Raw genomic sequence first — 23,795 nt, forward strand, 5'->3', positions numbered from 1 at the left:
TGTATTACAGGCGGATTCTTTACCAGTTGAGCCACAAAGAAAGCCTAGAAAAGGTGTGTTAATCTCTTCTATTCACAGGTGTGCAAGGACAAACTATCTTTCCATGAACTGAACAAAAGCACTTTAGTTTACAGTCAAGCAGAGAGACAGTGTCCTCCAGGCAAAGCCTTGGAGTATGATTATAATAATAAAAGCAAGTCAATGAAACAGGTTTCAACCAGGAGTCAGAATTGACTTTCCCCCTGCAACACTTTCAGAAAGTCACTGTTGTAATGTAAATGCACTCCCAGGAATAGAGTAACACAGTAAGCCATTGTCATCACTAACACAGTACCAGCACATTGAAAAACAAGAGACCACGGCCCAGAGAGAACGGTGCACACAGCAAGCAAAGTGAATGGAGAAGTGATACCAGCCTGGTGGCCAGATTTACATGAGACTGTGAGAAAACAGGAATCTGGAAGTTGGACAAGGGAGGTGATAGTGGTGTAGTTGTCATGATATGAAGGCTGGGCAGCAGGGTGTTTTGGGGGGAATAACTTAAAGGAGCTGCTGCTGGTCAGTTGCTCAGTCGTGTCCAACTCTTCTCAACTCTATGGCTACAGCCCACTAGGCTCCTCTGTCCATGAAATTCTCCAGGCAAGAATACAGGAGTCGGTTGCCATACCCTTCTCCAAGGGATCTTCCTGACCCAGGGATCCAACCTGGGTTTCCTACATGCAGGAGGATTCTTTACAGTCTGAGCTATCAGGGAAGCCTGTATATACATATCCAGATATTTAAAATAATCATTTTGATTCCTGTAGCAGTTTAAATACTTTCTGTGAGCCGAAGAATTGATGCTTTTGAACTGTGGTGTTGGAGAAGACTCTTGAGAGTCCCTTGGACTGCAAGGAGATCCAACCAGTCCATCCTAAAGGAAATCAGTCCTGAATATTCATTGGAAGGACTGACGCTGAAGCTGAAGCTCTGATACTTTGGCCACCTGATGCAAAGAGCTGACTCATTGGAAAAGACCCTGATGCTGGGAAAGATTGAGGGCAGGAGGAGAAGGGGACAACAGAAGATGAGATGGTTGGATGGCATCACCGACTCAATGGACATGGGTTTGGGTGGACTTCGGGAGTTAGTGATGGACAGGGAGGCCTGGCATGCTGCAGGTGATGGAGTCACAAAGAGTTGGACAGGACTGAGTGACTGAACTGAACTGAACTGATTCTAATAAGATATCTTTAGGGAGCATACACCAATTTCAAAACCAGGCACATGTTCACATGGCTCTAAGTTCAAGATCCCTGACCAAAGGATTGGACACCATCTGTCAGGAGGACCTTGGAGTTTTTTAGCTGGCAGGTCGAGTGGCTTTCCAAGGTGTTTGCTGCTTCCTCACTAGCGCAAACTTAGTTACCTGGGATTCCCAGTTGGGAAGTGAAGGTAGGTAGAATTTTGTTCTTCCCCTCACTACCTTTGGTATACTTTATTCTCAAAACCATCCCCAGAGATTTAAAAGCATCAGGAATATAAAAAATATATCTTCCTCACAAGGTTGGAGGCCCCAGAACTGACCTTGAAAAGATTTATTTTTACCTTTATTCAAAAAGTGAGAATTTAGGCAGAAAAATATAGTAGATATCTGTTGTTAACATATTTTTTTGCAATATTTGTTACATTAAAAGAGTGTAAGAATAAGGTGGTTGATACATATTTGTTTTCTAATTATAATTTGGAACATATTTATAAATACTGTGGTTTATGGATTAAATATGTACCCTGTTATCTCCTAATCTACTCTGGAATAATAAAATATATATCACTGGGGACAGTATCCATAGTTCTAGAATATTCCTAGCCATTTGATTCTGTTACAGAATAAACTGGAAATAAGACAATGTTAAGTAAAAAATCTTCCTTTGGCCACCTCACCTTACATGGGCTCCATTTTGGGGGGTATATACCATAATGATTTAATGATATATATTATATTGTGAAATGATCATCACAGTAAATTTAATAATAACATCCATCACTACACATAGTGAATATTTTTTTGTGAAATTTTAAGATCTGTCCCCTTAGGAACTTTCAAATTTGCAATGCAGCATTGTTAACAATATCACCATGCTGTATATTACATTCCCAGAATTCATCTTATAACTAGAAGTTTGTACATTTTGATCACCTTCACCATTTCACCTTTATTCGTGATGAATATTTGACTAGCTATAGAGTTCTGGGTTGCCAAGTGTTTTCTTTTAACCCATTAATTACCTTATTCCATTGATTTCAAGTTTAGGTCAGTTCTATTTTTAATTTTTTGAGGAATCTCTGTATTGTTTTCCATAGTGACTGTACCAATTTACATTCTTGTCAACAGAGCATGAGGATTCCCTTTCTCTGCATTCTCGCTGATGCTTGTTATTTGTTGTGATTTTGAGAAGAGTCATTCTGACAGATGTGAGGTAATATCTCACTGTGGTTTTTATTTGCTTTCCTCTGATGATTGGTGATATTGAGTATCTTTTCATGTGCCTATTGGTCATCACTATATCTTCTTTGGAAAAATATCTCTTCATATTCTTTGCCTATTTTTTAGCTGGGTTGTTTTTTATTTAATGTTGAGTTGTATGAGTTCTTTGTATATTTTGGATATTAACCCCTTATTGTGTATATCATTTGTAAATACCTTTTCCCATTCAGTAAGTGGACTTTTCATTTTGTTGATAGTTGCTTTGCTATGTACAGTTGTTGTTTTTTGGTTTTTTTAGTTTGATACAGTCCCATTTGTTTATTTGATAAGACTATTATCTAAGAGGATGCCACCAGTTTTCTTCTAGAATGTTTATGCTCTAGTTTTACATGTCTTTAATCCATTTTGTACTCCGGGAGTTGGTGATGGACAGGGAGGCCTGGCGTGCTGTGATTCATGGGGTCGCGGAGAGTCGGACACGGCTGAGCGACTGAACTGAACTGAACTGAACTGAATCCATTTTGAGTTTATTTTTTTACATAGTGTTAGAAAATAGTCCAGTTTGATACTTTTGTAGCTGTTTAGTTTCCTCAACACTAATACTGAAGAGGCTACCTGTCCTATTGTATATTCTTGCCTTTTTCATCATAGTTTCATGCCCATATGAGTTCATTTTTGGGCTCTCTACTTTATTCCATTGGCCTATGTTTCTGTTTTGATACCATTTTGATTATTGTACCATTGTAGTTTAGTTTGAAATGAGGATATGTGAACCTCCAGTTTTGTTCTTTCTTAAAACTGTTTTAGCTGTTCAGGGTCTTTGTTTACATGCAAATTTTAGAATTATATTTTCTAGTTCTGTGAAAAATGGCATTGGTATTTTGATAGAGATTACATTACATCTGTAGATTACCTTAGGTAGTTTAATCATTTTAACAATATTAATTCATCCAGTCCCTGAACATGGTATGTATTTTCATCATTTTTTGTATTGAGTTTGGTTACTTTATTCAGTGTCTTAATAGTTTTTTTCTGAGTGCAGGTCTTTTACCTCCTTGGTTACATTTATTCCCAGGTATCTTCTTTTTTTTTGATGCAATTGTAAATGGATTATTTTTTTTTAATTTCTTTTGGATGGTTCTCACTGTTAGTATACAGAAATGTAACAGATTTTTGTATTTGGTATATTAATTTTATATCCTGAAATTTGATCAATTCATTGATTAGTTCTAGTTTTTTTGTGTGTGCATGTGTAGTGTCTGTAGAGTTTTCTATGTATACTATCATGTCATCTGCAAACAGTGACAGTTTAATTACTACCTTTCCAGTTTGGACTCTTTTTATTTCATTTTCTGTCTCGTTGCTGTAGCTAAGACTTCTGATACTACCTTGAATGTAAGTGACAACAGTGGGCATTCTTGTCTTATTCCTGATCTTAGAAGAAATGCTTTCAATTTTTTTGCCATTAAGTATGACATTAGTGTGGGCTTGTCACATGGTCTTTATTTTGTTGGGATGTGTTGCCTATGGGTTCCATTTTTAAAAGAGTACAGATCAGAAATCCTATGCCCGACTAGAGCCTTTCCATGGTATCAGACTGCTGGTGAGCTTTAGTTTCTTATTTTTAAATAGGGACAAAAGTACCTGTCCTAGCAGTCATAAGAATGATTTATAAATTTAATTCAATTATACCAAAGGCTACCCACTCCAGTATTCTTGCCTGGAGAATGCCATGGATGGAGAAGCCTGGCAGGCTATAGTCCATGGGGTCGCAAAGAGTCAGACATGACTGAGCGACTTTACTACTACTACTACTATACCAAAGTACTTTATAACTCATGACATAAACTTATAAAATGTTAGCTACTTTGTATTAAGCGTCTGCTAAATTCTTAGGAATAGTACTGGAAGTTTTACTTGTGTTATGGTGCTTCTTTTAAGGCTCAACATGATCCTGCCCAATTGTTAAAATACATTTGATATATAATAGTTAATAAAAGCTCAAAGAGGTTGTGTGATTTTCAGAGGTCAAATAGACCTAAAGGGCAGAGTCAAGATTTAGCTCAATATTACTTCCAAATAGAGATGTTACTTTTCTTTGTACTCAAAACTAAGGCAACAGGATTATTTAATATTTTATGGTAGGTGACATTAAGAAGGTGGCAAAAGTCACTGAATAATCTGCTCCTTCAGCAAAGCTAGCAAAGAAAACACCCAGATAAAGTCATGCTTATATTTTAGAGCAGATCACCTGAAAACCCCTGGGCTTCACACATTTTTAAAATAGTTTTTGTGTATTTGACTACACAATAAGAAGGAAAAGGTATAGATGTTTTAGTTGCAAAAGGAATATGGCATACCATCGCTGCCAGATTCAAGCTTATAGTTTTCATTAGTTTTATTTTGTTCATTTTATCAAATCACAAGTGATGAAATAGGAGAAACATAAGGACTTCATTGCTTTTGGCTAACAGATGGGAAACAACAGAAAATTCTTTCCATAAATGCAGAAAAATTATTTTCTTCATAATAGCTAATATGCCTTCTTTAGGCATTAAGATACATTTCTGTTTATAATCTTAAGACAGCTATATTTTTACTCTTTATAAAAATGAAGCCTCCCAGTAAAAACAGGGTATTTTAGTGCCCTCATCTTTATTTTTTAAAATTAATTTTTATTGGTGTATGGTTGATTTACAATGTTGTGTTAATTTCTGCTGTACAGCAAAGTGAATCAGTTATACAAATGCATATATCCATTCTTTCCTAGATTCTTTTCCAATGTAGATCATTACAGAGTATTGAGTAGAGTTCCCAGGGCTACACCGTAGTCCTTACTAGTTATCTGTTTTATGTATAGTAGTGGGTATGTCAATCCTAATCTCCTAATTTATCCCTCTTCTCTTCCCTTTTGGTAACCATAAGTTTATTTTCTACATCTGTGACTCTATTTCTGTTTTGTAAATAAGTTCATTAACATTTTTTAAGATTCCACATAAAAGTGATATCATGATATTTGTCTTTGTCTGACTTACTTTACTCAGTATAACAATCTCTAGGTCTATCCATGTTGCTGCAGATGGCATCATTTCATTCTTTTTCATGATTGAGTAATATTCCATTGTATCACATCTTGATCCATTCCTCTGTTTATGGAATGCTTCCATGTCCTGGCTATATTTTCTCCAGGTACATGCCCAGGAGTGGAATTAGTGGATCACATTTAGTACTCTAATCTTTAAATTTGGTTAGAAATGGTTAGACTGCTTCACTGATTCAATGGACATGAATTTGAGCAAACTCCAGGAGATAATGGAGGACAGAGGAGCATGGTATGTTACAGTCCATGGAGTTGCGAAGAGTAAGACATGACTTAGTGACTAAACAACAACAATCTTTAAATTCTGTCATTGAAAATGTAGGTGTGCAGCCCAGTTTCTAATCTCTTAGAACATTTTGCACAGTAGGTTTTAATCACTGGAGTGAATATTTGCTTAGGAAAGCAGTACAGCTTCATGCAATATGACTTGGTAGTCAACATTCTCATTTTCCAATAAAAGGGAAATTTCATGAACAGAAACATTGGACTCCTTGAAATTTCACCTGTGAAGAGAATTTTTCTGAGAAGCTTCTTGAGAAAGTATATCTTAATAGGTTTATAATGAATATGGGGTCTTCATTCCTTGTAATATCACTGACAGACACAATCATGTTAGCCATTGTGTTTGCATAGTTATGGAGAGTATCATGATCTGTTTTACCATTAACCTGTCTGCCAAAAGACAGGAACTGTGTTCTCAACCAACAAACTTTGGTATCATATCTTCAGTCAACTTCTACCCTCAAAATCCAGGTTTAACTGACATAACCAAGACCATGTCTATCTGATTAGCCCATGGTACCAAATACTCAACTGTAGTTCCCAGTTTGATGGCAAGTCTAAACTTTATCTCATTCCCCCAAATGTTTTTAATGAAAGCCCCTGGATTTTTGTATATATGGACTGACTCCTATTATTGCCATTGGCTTTACCTACTCTTCCAGCCTAGAAACCATCCTGTGCATGTCAAAGAAAGGATCCTGTCCTTGCTGCTTTTGGAGACTATACCATAGGGTGGCCAAAAGTAATGTGAACAAAATACTCATCTGTTGTATCAAGGTGCAGATAATCAGTCTCAGAGGCCAGCATTTAGAGATTTTCAGCCCCTGAATTGGCCAGGTTGCTGCTGAAGATGGATGGGTCAATCTCATAGCTAGGCATCATGATCCTGGTTTCTAGGAGCCAACTTACATGAGTCTTCCAGTAAGATGAAGGCTTTATCCTGATTTCTTCTTCTTTTAAAATGTACTAATTAATACTTTAATCTTTGAACAATGACTAGTAAATAATTTTTGAACAAGGACTAAATTTTCATTTGAAATAATGATTAATTTTCCCCAGTGTAAAGTAAAGGGCATGAGTTATAGCTTTAAAGAATTTATTTTACAAGCAGTTAGGTCCTAAATATATTTGCCTATTATTCAAATAAGTCAGAACTAGTAGTTTGCTTGGTTTTTGTTGCTTCAGTGGGATAAGTTAACGGAAGAGTTGACTAATTTAGTGATTTTTGTAAAATATACACATAAATAACCTGAAATATCCATGGATGAGCTGTTTGTTAGTATCTTGCTGTTGTCGTTCAGTCGCTAAGTCATGTCCAATGCTTTGCGACCCCATGAACTGCAACACACCAAGCTTCCCTGTCCTCTGATTTAGTAATGTAAATGGGATCAAACGGCTAGCTAATAAATGTTTTTGTTCCCAACTTTCTTTCAAATAAAATTCTGTTATTTATGTATATATATCCATGTATATGTATGTTAGATGTATGTTTAATGCATACATTTACTATAATGCTAGTTCTTTCTTACTGTATTCTCCTGTAAGACATTTGGCATATTTTCTTTATTTTGCATTTTAGTTTTCTTTTGTCATCAATAAATTTATCAAGTTTTCTGAATATAAAAGTTTTTTCCCAGATTTTTCCCATTAAGTTCCTATGGTATTAGGCCAGTTTTTTTTTTGTTGTTGTTGTTGTTTTTGAGGCAAAGTAACAAAGGTTCATTTGGAGGACTTTCCAATCACAGAAATACACTATTGCTTACTAATGAACTGCCTTAAAAACAGATGTTGACAAGTTCATATATGTATGAGCAGGACAGCAGCAAGACATTTGTATACCTGCAAGTCTTGCTTTTTCAGCTAATCTAATCCTGGAACAACTGTAAGATTGGAGCAAGAGATTTAAGACAAGACATTTGTATACACCATGGATAATTTTTGGAAGCTACCATAAGTGTAATCTCTAAGCCTCCATTTAGAGGAGGATTCATGATCAGTGTGGATAATTTTTTTTCCCTTTACTATTTTTTTTTTTTTTTAGGGCTTCCCTGATGGCTCAGCAGGTAAAGAATCTGCCTGCAATGCAAGAGATATAAGAGACGTGGGTTTGATCCCTGGGTTGGGAAGATCCCCTGGAGAAGGAAATGGCAACCCACTCCAGTATTCTTGCCTGAAAAATCCCATGGACAGAGGACCCTGGTGGGCTACATTCTAATGGGACAACTAAATATACATTTTTTTTAAAAAACATGTAGTCATATTACTTTACACTCTAGACATGCTACTTGGAGCTCTATTGTTAACTTTTTTGTTCCCACGCCAGTGTCTGGGTATCTTCATTAAGAGTGGAAAGGTTTTTCATATTAGAATTTGTCCTCGGATCTCAACCTGGGACCCAGAAATCATGTCTTGGGTAACATGGGTTAGGCATCTGTAGTAGCTCACCTGATCTGACTCCTAATCTTCCATTGGTGAATGCCAGATGAAGGACCTTTCCTACCACAATTCCCTGCTATGTCCACTGACTCTTCTTGCAACACCTCTCAGTGACCTGAGTACTTTCTTTTAATGTCATTTCTTGAGAGCTTGAGAGCTGCAATTAATCTATGTGTGCCTAGATCTGATCTTTTCAACTAATGATTTAAGTACTGTAAATGAGGGCTGCATAACCAACATACATTACAAAAACCACAGTAACATGGGATAAAAAAATCTTTCAGAAAAGCCCTCAAAGGCTTCCTCCGGTTCTCATTTAGCATTGAGAGTACTTACTAGGACTTCCAATGCTCAAGTCATACAGTCTGGGCCTTGCTTATGTCACCGTCCCACCCCTCATCTCTTCCTGACTACCCTTCTGTTTCAGCTGTACTAACCTTCCTGTGCGTGTCTGCTCCTGACTCAGGCTTTCTACCTGCTTTTTGCTGTCTCTAGTCCACCACCCCCAACCCCCCACCCCCACCACTGTGTCTACAGCATCTCTTACTAAATTTTGTTAATCTTTTAGACCTCAACTTAAACCTTGTTTTCTTAAAGTTTTCTTTGAGTATCCAGACTCAAAGTATGGCTCTCCTTTTATTTACCTTTTTAGCAGCCTAGACCTCTTCATAGTACATTTCGCAAATGTATTTATATAATTATAATTGACTGTGTTGTATTTCTCTTCTGCATTTAAAAAAAAAAGCTCTAGGATTATGTCTCTTGTTTAATACTACACTTAGCATGCTGTCTTAGCACGGGCTTCCCTATGGCTCAGCTGGTAAAGAATCCACCCGCAATGCGGGAGACCTGGGTTCAATCCCTGAATTGGGAAGATGCCATGGAGAACGGACGGGCTACCCACTCCAGTATTCTGGCCTGAAGAATTCCTTGGACTATGTAGCCCAGGGGCCGCAAAGAGTCGGACACGACTGAGCAACTTTCACTTAGCATGGTGTCTTGCATGATACTCATTACCTTTTTATTGAATTTATTAAGCATTGTTGCCTCATGACTGCACTTTCTGTGAATCCTTTTTTCTGTTATCACACATATAGAACAAAACATACTGTAACCTCAGTTCCCCTGAAAGCATAGCCTAAGTCAGAGGCTTTCTTGAAGGTTAATTAATCTTAAGAAGCAGGGGTGAAGAACAGTAAGAGTGTGATTGCTATGGACTGAATTATGTCCCTTCAGAACTCATATTCTGAAGCCCTAACTCGCAGTGACTGTGTTTGGAGACAGTGTCTCAGAAAGTAATCAAGATTAAATAAGGTAATAAGAGTGGGGCCCAAATCTGATCAGTTGTGTGCTTGTGAGGAGGGGGGAGGTGCTCTTATCTCTCTCTGCCATGTAAGGACACAGGGAGAAAATGGTCTTCTGCAAGTCAGAGGAGTGTCTTCAGAAGAACTCAACCATGCTGGCACTCTGGTCTTGGTCTTGCAGCCTCCAGGTCTGTGAGAAAATATATTTATATTGTTTAAACCACTCAGTCTATGGCATTTTGTTATGGCAGCCTGAGTAGGCTAATACAGTGACATAGGGAAAGAGCTAAAGCCTATAAGAAATTGTGTTACTGCATTAGTTAAAAGTATAGATGAGTGATGCTTGATTTGAAGACTTATGAAATTCAGCTCACAATTGTTTTCCCTGGGGATGAAAAGGGGAAGCATATATCTATCAGCCTTTGTAGCCCATTGGTTAAGGATGGGAGAAGTATAAGAGTAGGAAGTAAGATATGTGATGCAAACTGAAGAAAGGCATCAAAGCATTGCACTTGAAAGTGAGCTGTTGAAATTCATGAAGAAGTGATCACTGCAGTAGAGGCTGGAAAGAGGTGTGGCTGATAAGATTTGAAGTGGTATACAAATTATTTGATACATAGACAACCACAAAAGTATCCTGTATTCAATATCCACAAGTAATTTATGTTTTTAGTATTTTTACAATGCTTATTCTACATGGAAAAATAAGTGAAGCAGTTTTTATAAACTAAAATTGATAAAAAGTTTGATTGCAAGTAAATTCTAACTCTGACATTATTGTAGTGATTCTTACAAATAACATCTCAAAACATAATTTTTCAGGGTGTCAAAAGAAATATTAATGACAATTTAAGCATTGTTTATCTCAGAATCTAAGCAAATGGATATGTTACTGACCAGAAAGCAAATTTAACATGTTTCTTTATCACAGAATCAGTAAGCTTTTGAATTACAGTGAAAATGGTATTGAGAAATAACCTGTTTTAAAAGCTACCAGGGACAGATACCGCTAAAGATAATAACTTTTTAACATTAGTTGATGTTCAAAATAATTATAAATTGAAAACAATCCAGATAGCCTGAAAATATAATTCTGATCAATATGAATATGACTTAGGAGAAATACTGGAATGGTTTCCCCATGATTGCAAAATTTTTGAATATTTTAAAGAGAGAAAAAAAGATAAAACTAAATACAAGAGGGACCTCAAGATAATTTTTACACATTGAAATAAGAAAGTAAATTTAGAGCTTCCACAAGGGGAGCCAATTATTTTTCCAGATACATTTTATTGTTATCAAAATAGTTCATATACACCCTGAAAAATACAAAAAGTAAAGAAAGATTTCAGTGAGCACCAGGTCACTGAAAGACAACACTTTTAACCTAATTTGTGTTTATTTTTGGTGGTACCTAAATTTCTCTAAATAATATGCTTATATTACTATTTCTTTGTTTACCAATACTAAATGTGACTAATTTACTTTTGCTGTTATGAATATGGATTTAATTCCCTTTCTACTCCCACTTCCTCCAGCCTTTCTTGTTGCTCTGTCTCTCCTTCCAAAATCTATCTTAAGTTCCATCATTCCCCTAACCCTTGTAACCATAAATAAACAAGTAACCACAAGTATCATAAACTTCTATTTCTGTCTCCACAGCTTGTAGATAATTCTCTTTACTTTCTACTCTGTAGTGACTTAAATAGACTGCAAGTTATTTCTCAAGCAATAATGGGTTTATTCAGGGTCAGAAAAGAATTTCAGTTTGGGATCTCAAACCATGGCAAGCCGTGTACAGAACCCATGAAAAAATGGAAAGAACTCTTTCATAGAGTGGAAAGGAAATTAGGAAAGCCATAGTAACCCAATAGTCCATGGCTTTCCATTGGCCGAGTTCTGAGGTCTCTCATTGGATGAATTCTTGCCTGGAAAAAAAAACAAACCTTTTCTTCTCCCTGTTGGGTTCTGCTGTTGTGATAGGACAGGAGAGCTTCACGTTCTGGTCTCCTGACCCTATTTTATTGAAGTTTCTGTTTATCAGTTTTTTACATTTTCTCCTTTTGATCAACATCTTCCTCCGAAAATACTGCTGGTATTCTGAGTCAGGTTTTCTGCACTGTTTGATATAAATCACAGCAAGATCCTCTATGACCCACCTTCTAGAGTGATGTACATAAAAGCAAAAATAAACAAGTGGGATCAAATTAAACTTAATTAACAGAAAATAATCAATAGAAAATTAAAGATTTACTGAGCATGGCCCCGCCCATCAGAACAAGACCCATTCTCCCCCTAGTCAGTCTCTCCCTTCAGGAAGCTTCCATAAACCTGTTACCCTTCTCCATCAGAGGGCAGACAGACTGAAAACCACAATCACAGAAAACTTACTGTTCTGATCACATGGACCACAGCCTTGTCTAACTCAGTGAAACTATGAGCCATGCCATGTAGGGCCACCCAACACGGACAGGTCATGGTGGAGAGTTCTGACAAAATGTGGTCAATGGAGAAGGGAATGGAAAACCACGTCAGTATTCTTGCCTTGAGAACCCGATGAACAGTATGAAAAGGCAAAAAGATAGGACACTGAAAGATGAATTCCCAGGTCGGTAGGTGCCCAGTATGCTACTGGAGATCAGTGGAGAAATAACTCCAGAAAGAATGAAGAGACGGAGCCAAGCAAAAATAATACCCAGTTTTGGATGTGACTGGTGATAGAAGCAAAGACCGATGGTGTAAAGAACAATATTGCAGAGGAACCTGGATTGTTAGGTCCATGAATCAAGACAAATTGGAAGAGGTCAAACAGGAGATGGCAAGAGTGAACATCAACATTTTAGGAATCAGCAAACTAAAATGGACTGAAATGGGTGAATTTAACTCAGATGACCATTATATCTACTACTGTGGACAAGAATCCCTTAGAGAAATGGAGTAACCATCATAGTCAACAAGAGTCCAAAATGCAGTATTTGGGTGCAATCTCAAAAACAACAGAATGATCTCTGTTTGTTTCCATGGCAAACCATTCAATATCACGGTAATCCAAGTCTATGCCCCAACAGTGATGCTGAAGAAGCTGAAGTTGAATGGTTCTATGAAGACCTACAAGACCTTCTAGATCTAACACCCAAAAAAGATGTCCTTTTCAAGAAAACCCTGGAGTAACAGGCAAATTTGGCCTTGGAGTCCAGATTGAAGCAGGGGAAAAAGCTAATACTAAAAAGCTAATACAAAAAAGTTTTGCCAAGAGAACACACTGGTCATACCAAACACCATCTTCCAACAGTACAAGAAAAGACTCTACACATGGACATCACCAGATGGTCAATGCCAAAGTCAGATTGATTATATTCTTTGAAGCCAAAGATGGAGAAGCTCCATACAGTCAGCAAAAACAAGACTGGGAGCTGCTGTGGCTCAGACCATGAACTCCTTATTGCCAAATTCAGACTTAAATTGAAGAAAGTAGGGAAAACCAGTAGACCATTCAGGTATGATCTAAATCAAATCCCTTATGATTATACAGGAGAAGTGAAAAATAGATTTGAGGGATTATATCTGATAGACAGAGTGCCTGAAGAACTGTGGCTGGAGGTTCATGACACTGTACAGGAGACAGAAATCAAGACCATCCCAAAGAAAAAGAAATGCAAGAAAGCAAAATGACTGTCTAAGAAGGCCTTTCAAATAGCTTTGAAAAGAAGAGAAGTGAAAAGCAAAGGAGAAAAGGAAAGATATACCCATTTGAATGCAGAGTTTCAAAGAATAACAAGGAGAGATAAGGAAGCCTTCCTCAGTGATCAGTGCAAAGACTAGAGGGAAACAGTAGAATGGGAGAGATTAGAGATCTCTTCAAGAAAATTAGTGATACCAAGGGAACATTTCATGCAAAAATGGGCTCAATAAAGGACAGAAATGGTATGACCTAACAGAAGCAGAAGATATTAAGAAGAGGTGGCAAGAATATACAGAAGAACTGTACAAAACAGATCTTCATGACCCAGATAATCATGATGGTATGATCACTCACCTAGAGCCAGACATCCTGGAATGTGAAGTCAAGTGGGCCTTAGGAAGCATCACTAAGAACAAAGCTAGTGGAGGTGATGGAATTTCAAGTTGAGCTATTTCAAGTCCTAAAAGATGATGCTGTGAAAGTGCTGCATTCAATATGCCAGCAAATTTGGAAAACACATCAGTGGCCACAGGACTGGAAAAGGTCAGTTATCAATCCCAAAGAAAGGCAATGCTAAAGAATGCTCAAACTATTGCACAATTGCACTCATCTCACACGCTAGCAAATTAATGCTGAAAATTCTCCAAGCCAGCCTTCAACAGTACCTGAACCATGAACTTCCAGATGTTCAAGCTGGATTTAGAAAAGGCAGAGGAATAGTGGTTGACAGGTTGACACAACATCTGTTGGATCATCGACAAAGCGAGAGAGTTCCAGAAAAACATCTATTTCTGCTTCATTGACTATGCCAAAGCCTTTGACTGTATAGATCACAACAAACTGTGGAAAATTCTGAAAGAGATGGGAATACCAGACCACCTGATGTGCCTCTTGAGAAATCTATATGCAGGTCAGGAAGCAGCAGTTAGAACTGGACATGGAACAACAAACTGGTTCCAAATAAGAAAAGGCATACATCAAGCCTGTATATTGTCACTCTGCTTATCTAACTTATATGCAGAGTACATCATGAGAAACACTGGGCTGGATGAAGCACAAGCTGGAATCAAGATTGCCAGAAGAGTTATGAATAACCTCAGATATGCAGATGACACCACCCTTATGGCAGAAAGTGAGGAAGAACTAAAGAACCTTGATGAAAGTGAAAAAGGAGAGTGAAAAAGTTGTCTTAAAGTTCAGCATTCAGAAAACTAAGATCATGGCATTTGGTCCCACCACCTCATGGCAAATAGATGGGGAAACAATGGAAACAGTGTCAGACTTTATTTTTTTTGGGTCCAAAATCACTGCAGATGGTGACTGCAGCCATGAAATTAAAAGACACTTGCTCCTTGGAAGAAAAGTTATGACCAACCTAAACAGCATATTAAAAAGGAGAGACACTACTTTGCCAACAAAGGTCTGTCTAGTCAAAGCTCTGGTTTTTCCAGTAGTTGTGTATGGATATGAGAGTTGGACCGTAAATAAAGCTGAGCACTGAAGAATTGATGCTTTTGAACTGTGGTGTTGGAGAAGACTCTTGAGAGTCCCTTGGACTGCAAGGATCTCCAAACAGTCCATCCTAAAGGAAATCAGTCCTGAATGTTCATTGGAAGGACTGATGCTGAACCTGAAACTCCAATCCTTTGGCCGCCTGATGCGTAGAACTGATTCATTGGAAAAGACCCTGATGCTGGGAAAGATTGAAGGTGGGAGGAGAAGGGGATGACAGAGGATGAAATGGTTGGATGGCATCACTGACCTAAGGACATGAGTTTAAGTAACTGCGGGAGTTGGTGATGGATAGGGAGGCATGGCGTGCTGCAGTCCTTGGGGTTGCAAAGAATTGGACATGACTGAGTGACTGAACTGAACTGATTTAAACTTAGAAAAGCTTTTGTACAGCAAAGGAAACTATCCAGAAGGTGAAAAGACAGCCTTCAGAATGGGATAAAATAGTAATAAATGAAACAACTGACAAAGGATTAATCTCCTAAATATAAAAACAACTCATGTCTCTCAGTACTAATAAAACCACTCAATCTTTTGATTGAGTGAGCAAAAGACCTAGACAGACATTTCTCCAAAATGACAAACACATGCAAATATGCTAAGCATTGCTCATTATTAGAAAAATGCAAATCAAAACTACAATGAAGTATCACTTCACATCAGTCAGAATGGTCATCATCAACAAGTCAACAAACAATAAATTCTGGAGAGGTTGTGGAGAAAAGGGAGCCCTTCTGCACTATTGGTGGGGATGTAAAATGATACAGCCATCATGAAGAATCGTATGGAGATTCCTTAAAAAATTAGAAATGAAACTACCATATGACCCAGCAATCCCACTACTGGGCATATACCCTGAAAAAACCAGAATTTAAAAAGACACATGTACCTAGTGTTAATTGCATCACTGTTTACAATAGCCAGGAAATGGAAGCAACCTAGATACCCATCAACAGATGAATAGACAAAGAAGTTGTGGTACATATATACAATGGCATATTATGCAGTCACACAAAGGAATGCATTTGAGTCAGTTCTAATGAGGTAGATGAACCTAGAGCCTATTATACAGAGTGAAGTAAATCAGAAAGTGAAAAACAAATATCGTGTATCAGCACATATATATGAAATCTAGAAAGATGGTCCTGGTGAACCTATTTGCAGGGCAGCAGTAGAGACACAGACTTCTGGTCACAGTGGGGGAAGGAGAGGGTGGGGCGAATTGAGAGAACAACATGGAAACGTACGTTACCATATGTAAAATAGATAGCCAGTGAAAATTTCCTGTATGATGCAGGGAGCTCAAACCCATACTCTGTGACAAACTAGAGGGTGGGAAGGGGAGAAGTGGGAGGGAGGTTCAAGAGGTGCGGGACATATGTAGGCATATGGTTGATTCATGTTGATACATGGCAGAAACCAACACAGTATTGTAAAGCAATTATCCCCCAATTAAAAATAAGTAAATTTGTTTTAAAAGAGGTTTTCTGGTTTCACCAATTTTTTTTCCTTCAATACAAGGAAGGACCTTACCTGAGTATATTGTCCCAGGTTAGAAAGAAAGTGCACAAATTTGAAACCTATTTAGGTCACATTTGAGTAACAGGGAGATCTTGGAAGAACTCTCAGATACTTTTTATCTAAGTCCATGTTATCAAAATCATAGACATTGGAGATCATCTGAACATATGACATCATCAAAGGTTTGGTGACAGACATCCAATGGGCCTGGTTTGTATAACTTGGAAAAGATGTCTCATCAGATGTCATCTGCTTCAATTCTGGAAAATCTTTACTTTGAAGTCAACAGATAATGTGCAATCCAGTTAGGATTTGTTGCCTTTTAGATGTGTCATGTGAACTCAAGAGTGTATTCCCTGGAGTTTGGTAGAACAAGGGTCAGTTAGCAACACCTAATAGGAACCTTTACAGCAAGGTTGAAGAGAGTCCTTCTGGATGTGTTTTTTCCGATGACAAAATTTCAGATTTCAAGGTCTGATGCTCAAGGCCTTTGTCTCCTGAGAGTGAGCTATGAAAAGATTGCTCCATTGAAATATTTTGCATTTTTAATAGAAGTAATCAGGCCTTTGAAATATTGGAGTATCTCCTTTCATCGGTTTGGAGAAGGAAATGGCAACCTACTCCAGTATTCTTGCCTAGAGAATCCCGTGGACAGAGGAGCCTGGTGAGCTGCTGTCCATACAGAGTCGGACACGACTGAAGCGACTTAGCATGCATTAATGCATTGGAGAAGGAAATGGCAACCCACTCCAGTATTCTTGCCTGGAGAATCCCAGGGATGGAGGAGCATGGTGGGCTGCCGTCTATGGGGTCGCACAGAACTGGACACGACTGAAGCGACTTAGCAGAAGCTGCAGCAGCCTTTCATAGGTTATGGCAAGGAGCCAAGTGCTTTGGGCATCCAGCGACTGTCTCAAAGAGTGAGAATTTATGAATTCGAAAAGAGGTGAATCTGAGATTTAAAAAGACCAATAGTGATGCTTTTGGCCAATATATTTGGAGGAATTTTACAAATTTTGCCAAATGAGTCTTAATAATGCCATTAATGGGCTTCCCAAGTGGCGCTAGTGGTAAAGAACCTGACAGTCAATGCAGGAGATATAAGAAAGGTGAGTTCAATTCCTGGATGGGGAAGATCCCCTGGAGGAAGCCATGGCAACCCACTCCAGTATTCCTGCCTGGAGAATCACATGGACAGAAGAGCCTGGCAGGCTATAGTCCATAGCCTTGCAAAGAGGTGGACACGACTGAAGTGACTTAGCACACACACACAGTGCCATTCATGCATTTAGCTAAACCAGAGGACTGAGGTGGTATGCACAGTAAAAATGTTGTAAGACAAGCCAAACAGTTCAGACTTGGTGAAGTACCTGACTAGTAAAATGAGATCACTATGAAGTTCAAGAGGTGTTCCCTAGATGAGGATACTCTTTTCCGAAAGAACTTTAACCTCAGAAGAGGCAGTGGCTTGTCTGTAAGAGAAAGCTTCAGTTCAGTGTGAAAACATACAGACCATGACTGAAACATACTTATATTCCTGAGACAGAGGAAATTTTATCACTCCATTTGCCAGACCTCAAATGGTCAATTAGGTGGTTTAAAATGTCCAGGAACAGTACAAACAGTCTTCCCTGGGTTGTATTTCAGACAAGTGAACAAGTAAAGTAGGCACTTTTTGTGGCATTGTTAAAGTTTCCCTACCAATATTAATTCAGGAAGGCTATCATTTTGTCAGTAGACTAGAGATTTAATGCATGTACAGCGGTGAGGAGTGGGAATTTTAGTCTCCAGTAGGGCTAGGTTGTTATTTGGTGCAAACCAGAGCTTTCTCTTTTTATCAAACCAACAATTCTTGAATTTCTAATCTTGCCTTTCCTTTTCAAGGTCAATTGTTGGGCTTCTCCAGCCAGTTTTTCTAAGTTGTCATTTGGAGATATATCCCTTTGGACCATAGAAAGGTTTCTCTGCTGTTAGTTCTGTTAAGGGCAGCATTCCTTGTGAAAATGTAAGCAAAGCAATTTCCCTTAGCTTTCAGAGAGTCAAGTTTAGAATGACCCAGCATATTGATAATAGCTAAGGTGGCAGATGGCTCCCCTGGTGACTCAGATGGTAAAGAGTCTCCCTGCAATGCAGGAGACCTGGGTTCAGTCCCTGGGTCAGGAAGATCCCCTAGAGAAGGGAATGGCTACCAACTTCAATATTTTTGCCTGGAGAATTCTATAGACAGAGGAGCCTGACAGCAATAGTCCATGAAGTCATGACTGAGTGACTAATACTTTCACTACTTTTCATAAAGTGGCAAATAAAAGTAATGCATCTAATAATTCTTAATCATAGGGGCCATTTTAAATTTTATTTCCAGTGGAAGTAAGGAAGCCATTCAGTTCAGTTCAGTCGCTCAGTCGTGTCCGACTCTTTGCAACCCCATGAATCACAGCATGCCAGGCCTCCCTGTCCATCACCAACTCCCGGAGTTCACTCAAACTCATGTCTATCGAGTCGGTGATGCCATCCAGCCATCTCATTCTCTGTTGTCCCCTTCCCCTCCTGCCCCCAATCCTTCCCAGCATCAGAGTCTTTTCCAGTGAGTCAACTCATCGCATGAGGTGGTCAAAGTATCATCTTAGTCTTCCATAAAATTGAGTCAGTGTGGTTGTTTATCAAAAAATACAGACTTTTGGCCATAAGAGAGAAATAGAAATCCAATTTCAGCAATAACCAGCTAGAAAACCTAGCAGTGGTGCTTAGTTTTGGGTTTGGGGAAATTTAGACGCCATGAAGCCTATCCAAATTTAGGTGTAACCCTTGTTCTGATATTAGATGCCCCAAATATCAAACTTGGGTTTGCGAAAACTGCAGTTTTTCCTTGTAAATCTAGTGTCCCTTTAAGCTAAAAGCTTTAGCAAGTGGATGCTGAGGAGGCTTGAGACAGAGCAAAGAAGCAAGTTATCCATATATTACAACAAAGTAGTACCCCTGGGAACTTTATGTCAACCAGATCAGCCTTCAGAATTTGTGAGAAATAAAAAGGACTCTCAGTAATACTCTGAGGCATTACTGTCCAGGTGAATTGTTTTTCTTTCCAAGTAAAGGCAAAAAGGTATTGGCTAGCTTCATCAACTGGAATACTAAAGAATGCACCACATCAGTCAACTAGAGTAAAGAATTTATTTCCAGTGGGAATGGATGTTAGAAGCATATGAGGGTTAGAAACAACAGGGTGTCAAGGGATAGTAATATTGTTTATTGCTTGGACGTCCTAGACAAACATCCATCCTTTTTACCAAAGGGAGTTACTGTTATAATTTTGTGTAAAACTTGTCTTTTCCTTTGCCCCAACTTTTTTTTTTTTTTGTAAATAAATAAAGCTTGGTTCTTATTTAAGGAATAAACTCTCTCAACACCCACTGTGCCCCACCCCACAAAAATTAATAGTATCATAGGACCTAACTGACAGGACAAGGGATAATGCAGTTTTGAGCCTTGTAAGCTTTTATTGTTGTTGTTCAGTCACCCAGTCATGTCCGACTCTTTGCAACCCAGTGGACTGCAATCTACCAGGCTTCCCTGTCCTTTATCTCCCCGAGTTTGCTCAAGCTCATGTCCATTGAGTTGATGCCGTCCAAGCATCTCATCCTCTGTCATCCCTTTCTTCTCTCGCCTTTCCCAACATCAGGGTTCTTTCCAATGAGTCAGTTCTTCTCATTAGGTAGACAAAGTATTGGAGCTTCAGCTTCAGCATCAGTCCTTCCAATGAATATTCAGAACTGATTTCCTTTAGGTTAGGCTTGTTTGATCTCCTTGCTGTCCAAGGGACTTTCAAGTGTCTTCTCCAGCACCAAAGTTCAAAAGCATCAATTCTTTGGGACTCAGATTTCTTTATGGGCTTTATAACTTGAAGGATTTCTCTAATTATAGGCTGTTGACTAATTCCAGGAAGAACTTTTGAAGGATGTATTTGAATCTTGATGGGAGTTGTGCTATGAATTTTGCCAATATTATTTGGAGATTTTCTCCATGAGGAGGATAGTAGCTGATTCAATAGGGATAAATGATCAGTGTTTCCTGAATTCGGCTCTAGCACCATCAGAGGGAGAGCAAATAAAAAATGTCAAAGAGTTATTTAAATCATCTTCTTGGCTTCCTGGATGACTACTGTGAAGTTCTAGAATTATTTACTCCTTTCGGGAGAAGGAAATTCTGGCATGATAGTTCTGTAAGTCTCAGCCTCGCAAATGCTTAGCGGTGGAAGAACCAAGAAGAAAGGGTGTGTTAAACAAAAGGAAATAGCTTCAGAGACAGGAACCTCTTGAGGTTCACTAGAGATGCCCACTATTTGGACTGTTTTAGTACATCAAGACAGAGGCTGCTTTGTTGTAGTCGGATTTAGGACCCAGAGTGTGGTTCTCTTTGTCAGTTAGGACTGGGAGAATGTCATCCTCAGTCTGAAGAAAGGTTTCTTTAAATAAATCAGTTAGGAAGAAGATTGGGGAGAGCCCTGTAGTCCCTCAGAGTCACATCACTGAGAATTGAGTGGACATTGGGATGGCTGTTTAAAGGGCTGAAGGTAAATTTGTAACAATCTCCTTTCCAATATTCTCTTTGCAATACTAGCAGAAACTCGGAGGGTTTTTATTTCATTTAGGGGATTTAATTTGCTGGAGTTGAAGGTTAAGAATTTTAGCAGTTTTCTTTTTAGGTTACTCATCTAGACCTTGAAAGAGCTGGTTTGCCAGATTAAATCTAGAGTGAACACAGTTTCCTATTCCATACTTCATACTAGAAGGGAAAGATCCAGGTTCATCCCACTAATAAATACAGAGTTAAAAGCTACCTTGGTGAAATGAACATCTGAAGGAAGACCAGAATTTTCTTTAAAAATAATCTGAAATTGATTGTAATAGTAATGAACAGAGTTATTAGGATTTTGTGTATAAGACCAAATTTTGTTTAAATTAATAGGCTTTGGAAAAGCCCTAGGAACTGCCCTATGGAGACACCTAGCAATTGCCTGAGCCTGATCATATAATTAGCTTTTCAGGTGGCACTCGTGGTAGAGAACTTGCCTGCCAGTACAGGAGACATAAGAGATGCAGGTTCGATCCCTAGGTTGGATTGTGTGATTAAATGAAATAGTGCATATGATGCACTTAGCATAGTACTGGGCCTATAAAAATAATGTCAGCTTTTATTATCACTCAACCCCAAGCTCTTTAAGACAGGGACTATATCTATCTTGATTATCACTGTAGCCTTTAGGGCCTTAGAAGGGAGTTGAGGTTCAACTATCTCAGGCAAAGAGTTAACAAGAAAACAGTTAATCATGTACTTAAAATCCAACACCATCACTTTTCAAATGATGGGCATGAAATTTAGAAAATCCAAGTTTCAAGCCCAGGGGCTTCCGAGGTGACACTAGTGGTAAAGAATCCACCTGCCAATGTAGGAGACATAAGATACGGGACGTTGATCCCTAGATTGGGAAGATACCCTAGAGGAGACCACGGCAATCCACTCCAGTAGTCTTGCCTCAAGAATCCCATGGACAGAGGAGATTAGCAGGCTATAGTCCATAGAGTCACACAAAGTCAGGCATGACTGAAGCAACTTAGCACGATCATATAATGTTAGTGGGCTGCTCTCTGTTTGTAATTCTAGAGACCTTTCAGGATTTTCCCAGTTGGCATGTTTCATCTAATGCTGAGTCTGGTCATCATGACAAGTATATGAACTAGTTGATATTAGTCAGAGAAACCCAGTTGATAAATTTGACTATTAACCCCCTGAGAAAATCTGTGAGAATCTTCATTTATTTTAGGGAAATCTTTGGCTATGGCTGGCAGTTCTGCTTTAATCCAGGGAGCAGAAGAAATTAAGCATTTAGCCTCTGGATTCTTAGAAGGTTTAATTTTAAAGGACAAGTTCAGAGGAAAGGGGAGTGTGTTGTTTCAGAGAAAAAGGAAACTTCATTGAGAGAATTAATATGAAGGATTAAGTGTATATAGATTGTGTGTTAGTCACTCAGTCATGTCCAACTCTTTGCAATTCCATGGCCTGTAGCCCACCAGGCTCTTACATTTATGGAATTCTCCAGGCAAGAATACTGGAGTGAGTTGCCATTCCCTTCCTCAGGGGATCATTCGCACCCAGGGATGGAACCCAGGTCTCCTGCATTGCCGGCAGATTCCTTCCATCTGAGTCACCAAATAGAGGAGCTGTATGTAGCACAGCAGGGAAGGAGGACGATAGCACAAGAGGTGAGGCTTTAGATAAAGAAGCCAAGGAAGAAGATCATGAGGCTTAGAAAGCCATTTTATCTTTGCTTGTTTGCCTCAGTAAATCTTCCAATCTTATTATGTGATGTGGTAATTTTAAGCTCCTGATAAGATTTGGAAGCCTCAAATGACTGATTGAAATATGAATTCCATTCAGTTTTGGAAATTTTAGAGCTGTGGTTGTCCAATTCAGCCTTAAGGAAAGTTAAGGGGACTTCAAAAATTTCTCATGATGGCCATAGATACTATACATTGTCTTTGATTGGGTCAATACATTTAGTTAGAAATGTGCCTGAAGAAGAATCATGATTTTCAAATAAAAATTGGCTGGAGTCCCTGTAAGAGGGGTACCCTCAAAATATTTAGATAACTGGGATCCCAAATCTTGGAGGGTTTCCTCTAGAGTAAGAGAATAATTTTCAAGCAGCTCAAACAACTCAAATAGCTCAGATAGCGTAAACAGTGCAAATAGCCTGCAGGCCTAATACCAGCCAGTTCTAAGGGAACAGTCTGGTCCCAGAGGAGCCAGGCCAAAAGCTGCTCAGCACAGTTCCAATATAACAGCCCCTATTCAAAATGGAATGGGGCCAAAGGCTGAATCGGCACAACTCCAGTGAAACATCCCATGTTCCAAAAGGAATGGGCCGAAAGCTAGCCAGTTCCAGCTGGAACAGTCTGATTTTGAAAATCAGACCAAAGTGCCAAATGAATACTCACATACAGAACAAGGCCTTAACCAGAAAGGAAGAAACCTTAAAATAGATACTGAGTAAAACCTGGAGAGCTTCAAAATGCAAAGTAGATGGAAGCTCAGATCCAGGAGAAAGACCCACCCTCAAACTCCAGGGTTGGTGAGAAAAGCAGTGAGAAGCAATAGGCTCAATGTTGGTACCACACCTGTTGGCTCACCAGCTTCAGAGCTCTTGGAGGCTTTCTGAGGATCCTCTTAAGGGCCATTAAATTGTTGACAAATAGACTACCAGTTATTTCTCTAGCAAAATAAAAAAAAATTTATTCAGGACCTGCAAAGAATTTCAATTTGGGATCTGCAACCATAGCAACATGTATGCTCCCTTCAAAAATGGAAAGGAGAACTCTTCTAAAGGGGGAAAGGAAGTTGGGAGGGCCATATTGACCAAATAGTCCATGACATTTCATTGGCTGAATTGGATGAACTCTTGCAGAGAAGAAGAGAAAATGTTTCTTCTTTTTATTG

The 23,795-nt window shown here is 38.7% G+C and overlaps 1 protein-coding gene and 1 pseudogene across 3 annotated transcripts in view; one reads left to right on the top strand and one right to left on the bottom strand.

Moving 5' to 3' along the window:
* Window positions 1-23,795, top strand: part of SLC4A10 (solute carrier family 4 member 10) — a 347,596-nt gene that overhangs the window by 265,508 nt on the left and 58,293 nt on the right. The gene's annotated exons all lie outside the window — the stretch shown is intronic.
* On the bottom strand, window positions 6,067-6,532 carry LOC148778578 (ribulose-phosphate 3-epimerase pseudogene; annotated as a pseudogene).

The sequence above is a fragment of the Moschus berezovskii genome, chromosome 2 (assembly GCF_049115385.1).
Source record: "Moschus berezovskii isolate FMDL1 chromosome 2, NW_MosBer_1.0, whole genome shotgun sequence".
NCBI lineage: Eukaryota > Metazoa > Chordata > Mammalia > Artiodactyla > Moschidae > Moschus > Moschus berezovskii.